A 7,783-nucleotide genomic window follows, 5' to 3' on the forward strand; every position below is an offset into this window, starting at 1 on the left:
GCGATATGAAATACTGTGGTTGATATTGAGCAATTCAAGACATTGGCCGACCAATGTTAGGTATGAAAAACCCTGGTTGATATTGAGCAGTTAAGGATTGTGGCCGACCAATGTTATTTAAGAAAAACCGTGGTTGATATCGAGCATTTAAAGACGGTGGCCGAGCAATGTTAAATACGAAACCCGCTGATTGATATTGAGCATTCAAAAACCGTGGTCCACAAATGTTTGATTTGGAAAACTGTGGTTGATATTGAGCATTTGTGGACAGTGTTTGACCAATGTTAGTTAGGAAAAACCGTGGCTGATATTGAGCATTTAAAGACCGTGGTCAAACGTAATTGGATATCAAAAGATTCTGATTAGATTTTTGAGAAGGCCTTGGTTGGCCAATATTTAGGTTCAAAATGCCGTGATGATGTTTTATTAGCAAACAAAGACCATGTGTAGACTTATGGAAAGCTTTTGGGTCATGGCTGCCCGTTTTTTATTTATACTAGTTCAAATGCCGATTTATAAAAAACCGGCGTCAACCAACATAAGGGTTGAGAGATGTTTCTGCTAACTTCAACGGTACAGGTCGAGTATGTATTAACCAAAATGGATTGACCGATATTTTCCGAGTTTTAAAAAGGTAGTTGCATTTTTGTTTTCTTTTCCAGAATGCAGTATGCAAGAAAATTTTTAAACTGTAGTTTTTCTCAAAACAACAACTACAACGTGAAAATATAACTGACAGTAAACAATATTAAGGCATTTTATTTTGAACTGAGTTATGGTAACTTGAAGTAAAGGTACTGTTAAAATAAAGATTTTTCATTTTCACTTAACTTTAGTTAAGTTTATTCAACTTTTTAGGGTCAAAATTTACCTAAATTCTATTTTGGTAAACTTACGTGAACTTTAGGATAAAAGTTTTTACGCTTTAATCACATTCTTCTTAGCAACCACAGACTCGATTTATTGATGATTTATTTATGCCACCTGACTTAACTTTTTGTATGTTAGATTTCTTTATTGCAGTGGTGCAGAAATATGCAGAAACTCTTTCGGATTTATTTCCGTTTCTGCCCCACCAGCTTAGTGGATGCATATCCTTTGCACCCCCAAGAAGCGCGTGCTATTTTTTCAGAACACATCCGATAATTTGCCGGAAAAAAGCCGCGATAGACGCTTGTGGCAAACTATGAAATGAAAAAACTAAAGAAATAAGATAGAAATATCAACCACCAGTCCGTTAATTGACCACCAGACTTTTTGAATCAATCGAAACGGGTCGACCAATAATTTCCGTGTTCAAAAATGTAGTTAAATTTTTGTTTTCTTTTTCAGGATGCACTATGCAAAAAAATGTTCAAGTTGTAGTTCTTCTCAAAACAACAACTAGACCACTATATTTTTTGGGATTCGGAACGTCAATTTTATGACACATAAGCTCTATAAGGGGAAAACCCTAATAGGGTTTTTCAAAATTTATATTCGAAATCAAAAACTCAAGACTCTAATACTCAACAATTAGGGTATATACGTTTGGCACTACTTATTTGCTTACTATTGACCTTTAATTACTAAATGTTCATAAAATTTAAAGTTCCATAAGCAAGTTCAGAAGTGATTTTTTGAAAGAGGTCAGTCACGCAATTGACTTAAAAACAGAATTGACGTCGCGCACTCAAATTATAACTGCAATGCAGTAGAAGTCACTGAAGTTGTTGAAAAAGTCAATTCTAAGAAGTCAGATCGTCAGAGTCATCGATGGAGACGACAAATTAAAAAGGACCACGATGTCCCCAATAAAAGCCGCTATCGCTTCACGACTAATAATAATGATATACTTTGTAAAGACACGTGCTCTGTAACTGTTGGGCGCATAACGTACTGGGAGGCAAAAATGGAAAAGATCTTTTTATCTTTTCTTCTCAATTGGCCTATTTACCAGATAAACTGATGAAATTTAAAAACTTGAATCCACTTTCGATTGTCCTATAAGAAGGCCGTGTTTGACTGACCATCATTGGCCATCAGAAAACTATAAGATAGACTCAAGGAATTGGTCATCACAAGGAATTGGTGGACTACAATTGTGTATGAAAAATCCTGGTCGACCGAAGTTAGATATCAAAAATCCTGTCCGACCAAAATTAGAATTGAAAAACCCTTGTCGACCCAATATTAGATTTGAAAAACCCTGATCTAGCAACTTTAGATATGAAAACTTTGATCGACCAATGTTGGAAATGAAAAAACGTGGTTGATATTGAGCAGTTAAAGACCGTTGTCAACCAATGTTGGATTAGAAGAAATGTGATTGATATTGAGCATTTGAAGACCGTGGTCAACCAATGCTAGATATAAAAACCGTGGTTGCTATTGAGCATTTAAAGACCGTAGTCGTCCAACGTTAGTTATTGAAAACCGTGGCTGATATTGAGAATTTAGAGCCCTGTTCGATCAGTGTTTGAAATGAAAAATCATAGTCAACCAATATCAGATCTGAAAAATCCTGATCGATCAATGTTCGACACGACGAAAAAACCTGGTTGACCAATCTTAGATATGAAAAACCCTAGTCGACCAGTGTTAGATATCAGAACCGCGGTTGAATTTGAGCATTTGAAGACCGTGGTCGACCAATTATAGATATGAAAGCCTGGTAGACCAATGTTAGATCTGAAAAACCCTGCTCGACCAACGTTAGATATGAAAAACCCTGATCGAGCAATGTTGGACTTGAAAACCGTGGTTGATATAGATGAATTAAAGATCATGGCCGACCAAGTTTAGATATGAAGAAACTTGGTTGATATTTAGCATTTGAAGACCGATCAACCGATGTTGGATATTAATAACCGTGATTAATATTGAGCATTTAAAGACCGTGGTCGACCAATTATAGATATGAAAGCCTGGTAGACCAATGTTAGATCTGAAAAACCCTGCTCGACCAACGTTAGATATGAAAAACCCTGATCGAGCAATGTTGGACTTGAAAACCGTGGTTGATATAGATGAATTAAAGATCATGGCCGACCAAGTTTAGATATGAAGAAACTTGGTTGATATTTAGCATTTGAAGACCGATCAACCGATGTTGGATATTAATAACCGTGATTAATATTGAGCATTTAAAGACCGTGGTCAACCAAGGCTAGATATGAAACAATCGTTGTTGATATTGGACAATTAAGGACCGTGGTCGACCATATTAGATATGAATAGCGTGGTTGATATTGAGCATTTAGAGATTATGGTCAACCAATGTTAATTATGAAAATTCCTGGTCAACCAATGTTAGGTATGAAAAAAGTTTGGTTGATATTGAGCATTTAAAGACCGTGATCCACCATTGTTTGATATGAAAAACCGTGGTTCATATTGAACATTTAAGGACAGTGGTCGACTAATGTCAGTTATGCAAAACTATGGTTGATATTGAACATTTAAAGACCGTTGTCGACCAATAATAGTTATGAAAAATCCCGGTCGTCCAATATTAGATCTGGAAAACCCCACTCAACCAATGTTCGATTCGGAAAACCCTGTTTGACGAATGTTAGATATGAAAAATCCTAGTCGACCAATGTTAGATATGAAAAACCCTGGTCGACCAATGTTAGATATGAAAAACCCTGGTCGACCAAGGTTGGAAATGAAAACTGTATGTGATACTGAGAAATTAAAGACCGTGGTCGGCCCATGTCAGATATGAAAAAGCTTGGTTGATTTTGATCATTTGAAGTCCGCTGTCGACCAATGTTAGATATGGAAAAACGTGGTTGATATTGAGGATTTGGAGACTGTGGTCGACCAATGTTCCATAAGAAATACTGTTGTTGATATTGAGCATTTCAAGACATTGGCCGACCAATGTTAGGTATGAAAAACAGTGGTTAATATTGAGCGTTTAAGGACCGTGGTCAACCAATGTTATATATGAAACACCGTGGTTGATATTGAGCATTAAAAGACCGTGGTCCACCAATGTTTGATATTGAAAACCGTGGTTGATATTGAGCATTTGAGGACAGTGTTCGACCAATGTTAGTCAGGAAAAAGCGTGACTGATATTGAGCATTTAAAGACCGTGGTCGAACGTTATTGCATATCAAAAGATTCTGATTAGATTTATGAGAAGGCCTTGGTCGGCCAATATTTGGCTTCAAAATGCCGTGATCTTTTTTTATTAGCTAACAAAGACCATGGGTAGACTTATGGAAAGATTTTGGGTCATGAAAAGATTATGAATTTTTGTGCTCTTAATCGCCCCCCGCGCCGCCTCGATTTTTTTAGACATTTCTTATGGTCAACTTTTCAGGCTGGGCGTGTTTCCACTATTTTCCGCTTCAGTTCTCGTATTAAAACTGATCTTTTCTAGTGCATGTCTTACCAAAAAAATTTTCAGCGCCTCCCAATATATATTCAAAATCCAATTTAAGTTTCAATTTATTCAAAAGGTTAATCGGAAAGCAACTATTCCTGGTACTGCTGCTTCTAATGTTGCTTTTGCTGTTTTTGTATTCTGTGATTGTTTCTGGTTTTTAATGGATGTGGAAATGACGGATCTATTGTTGCCACGTTGTCTGTGTCTGAATATCGGATGTTTGATGGCATCGGCTTAAATGACATACTAAGGTTAAAAACTGCAGCATTTGTCTAACGTTACAAAACACACATGACCTAGCATTTCGAATTCTTGCGTTTCACAAACCAAATGTGTCAAAGATTTCTTGCCGGGTTGAAGTAAAATAAAACCCCGGGTTGAGGTTTCTTCGACTTCATACAAGGATCATATATGATTTCATACTGTCCATACTCGATTTCAAGAAAGATTTAGATACACATGCTTTGTGGTTGGCAAAAATGATAATAATATACTTATTAATGTAAATAATACTTTAAGCAATTGCCAGGCTTTCAAGCAATTTAATGTACGCTAACTGAAAGAACCGATGCTACCAACCAAATGATGAAAACGATGTTACTAAATCAATTCTGTTCAAGCTTTTGCTGCTTGCGTCTAGATATTTTTGGAGTCTCCAGAACCTTCGCCGAACATTTGGCAAAAAAAAAATATTTTGAGTTGAATGTTTCAAAATTATGCATTCGAAATTTCAAAGACAAAGTGTAATTTCCGAAAAAGAAAAAATTACTATCTCCCCATTAAAGATGGTCTATCTCCCCATTTTTGTTCAACTTAACTTTAACCTCACAGACCTTGCTTGATTGATGGTTAAGTTTCCGTAGTTAATAATATAATTAACCACCACAAGGATTGGCCTTTCATGTGCAATAGGTTCTTCAGCACCATTTTGCACGTGTTCAAGCATGTTCTCAAGGCCATCGTTTTTTCCACCGTACTGGTAACTCGGCAGTGTTTCTTGCAGAGATTTTGACCATTCAGAATTTTCATTCTCAATGTATTTATTTTTGTTTTGCGTCTGCGTGAGAGTGTCTTCGGAGAATACACTAGGCGTAGGCGAGCAACTTGCAATCACAGCTTGAGAGAGTTTGCGAATGATTTTCCGACCAAGAATTGCTTTAAGAGAGAAGCTTTGCTGGCATCACCGGCAAACGTTGGACAAATTGCTCCAATTGATTCCAAAATTTTTGTTGTGTAAGTTCTAATGCAACTGCGTATTATATTGATAAAAATTTTTGTCGCGTAAGATCAGGTCAGCACTTCTTAGGAGTGGCCTGCGACCCAGGTCTAGACCTCGAATCATGAAAAGACAATGCTCGACCAAAATGTGCTATGAAAAGACCATACTGGACTCATTTGAGGTATGAAAAGACTTTAGCTGGACTTTAAGACATTCTGGACTTTAGCTCGACTCAGATTTTTCGCAAAAGACTTTAGCTGGGCCCGAAGTTTGTGCTGGACTTAAGCTCGACACAATGTTTGCAAACAAAGTCGAGTTAAAGTCTTTTCATGCGTCCATCTTTAGTCTTTTCATAAGTCTGATTTTTTGCCATTAACGATTTATGTGCAACATTGCATATAACGTAGTCAGCATATATGATCTTGCACCTTTTACGATTCAAAAGAACCACAAACACCTCAAAAACCTGCCTTGTTTTAAAAAAGCTAGCTCATTATTTTGGAAAGGAAAACAAACTGAATAACGCAGAATTTTTTTCATGGCTAATGGGACTAAGACCAATACTTTTAAGCTAGCTGGCTTCGTTGAATCAAGTAATGTGGTAATATACTCAATCTGCATAAAATCTTTATCTTAAGATTTGACAAAACTCTTAAGGCTTTTGGCAGATTTTCAACTGATTCTTATGTTGGACTGCTCTGGTGCAAAACTATTTAGTTTTGCTCCGGTTCTGCTTCTGTATGTAGAGAAGCAGGAAAAAAATTTAAAGCATTTTGAATTTTGAAAAAAGCAGACTTATGAAAAGACTAATGGTGGACCCATGAAAAGACCTTAACTCGACTTTGCTGGTTATTAAAAGACTAATGGTGGACCCATTAAAAGACCTTAGCTGGGCTTTCTTCGTTATGAAAAGACTTTAGCTCGACCCATGAAAAGATATTAGCTCGACTTTAACTAGGAACCTCGACCGTGTAATTATAGTCAATATTGCCCCCCCCCCCCCTACTAGACTTTTAAAGTCTTTTCATAAGTCGAGGTCTAGGCCTGGGGACCCCAGATAGTTATGGGTCAGACGGACTGTGTCTCAACAAATTTCGAGTCGCGTCGTTCCGTTTGGCCCATACCTGAGTCTGGTCCATACCTAAATTCATGCGGTCCCGTTCTCAATTTACCGCGCATTTAATGTAAAAATATTCCAATTTTTGTTAATTCTAATTTTTTAACTCATCATTTTTCATCAGACACTTATAAGCCGTATAAGACCCTATAAGCTCCTACAAGACCTAATAAAATTTTTAACAATGGACAGAAATTGTCCTGTCTATGATCTTGTAAGTAGGGAATCTATCGTTTAAGAGATGATAAACTTTTTCGCGCAAGAGTTGATCAATTGTACGGCAAGATCTTAGTCAGGTGGTGTTTAATCTGATAAGTCACGATAGCACCAAAAGTCAGCTGTTTAATATTCTATTTGTGAACATTTTTGATTGAGCTAATAATTAAAGTACATTTGACTTAGTGTAAAAGTTCTTTCAGTTGTTTATGTCAGTTAGTGATACTTTTATTGAGGGATATTACCAACAATCAAGTAATCCTTCTTTTACTGAAATTATGTCTGCTCGAAACAGTTTGGTGGAATACATACTTAGAGACTAATGAGACGTATCGCTCTAAAAGAGCCACTCAGCCACTTAATTTTCTAAGGGTTTTAACTGTTTATTCGTTTTTGAGCACAAAAAGTTTAACGTCAGACAAAAAAAAGGTCAAACGAAAAATTACAGTATTACAGTAAAAAGACCACAGGAGCAATATGACTGTCACAAACGTCGTATGAGAACAATTCAACATCATTTCTTCAAACTTATTTGATGAACACCAAGACATCGCAATTCTGTAGAGAATTAAGATCTATTTCGATTCACCCTCCCCCGCCAGTGTTTTTTGTATACCTCATTACAAATTATGTATTCTTATATAGTACGTTACTATGTAAAAATAGCATCAGCGCCTGGGGCCCATAAAAGTTATATGCCCACTGAGCTGGAGGGCAAAAACAGAATAGATCAGAAAAATTTTGATTCAAAACTTAGCGGTTATTGGCCACCAAAAGCGCCAACTTTATAGGCCACCAAAATTGCTTCCAACTCCTAATAAGCCTCTTAAATTACTCAAAACAGGAAGTC

The sequence above is a fragment of the Convolutriloba macropyga genome, chromosome 9, assembly GCF_964194025.1.
Source record: "Convolutriloba macropyga chromosome 9, txConMacr16.3, whole genome shotgun sequence".
In the NCBI taxonomy this organism is placed as follows: Eukaryota; Metazoa; Xenacoelomorpha; order Acoela; family Convolutidae; genus Convolutriloba; species Convolutriloba macropyga.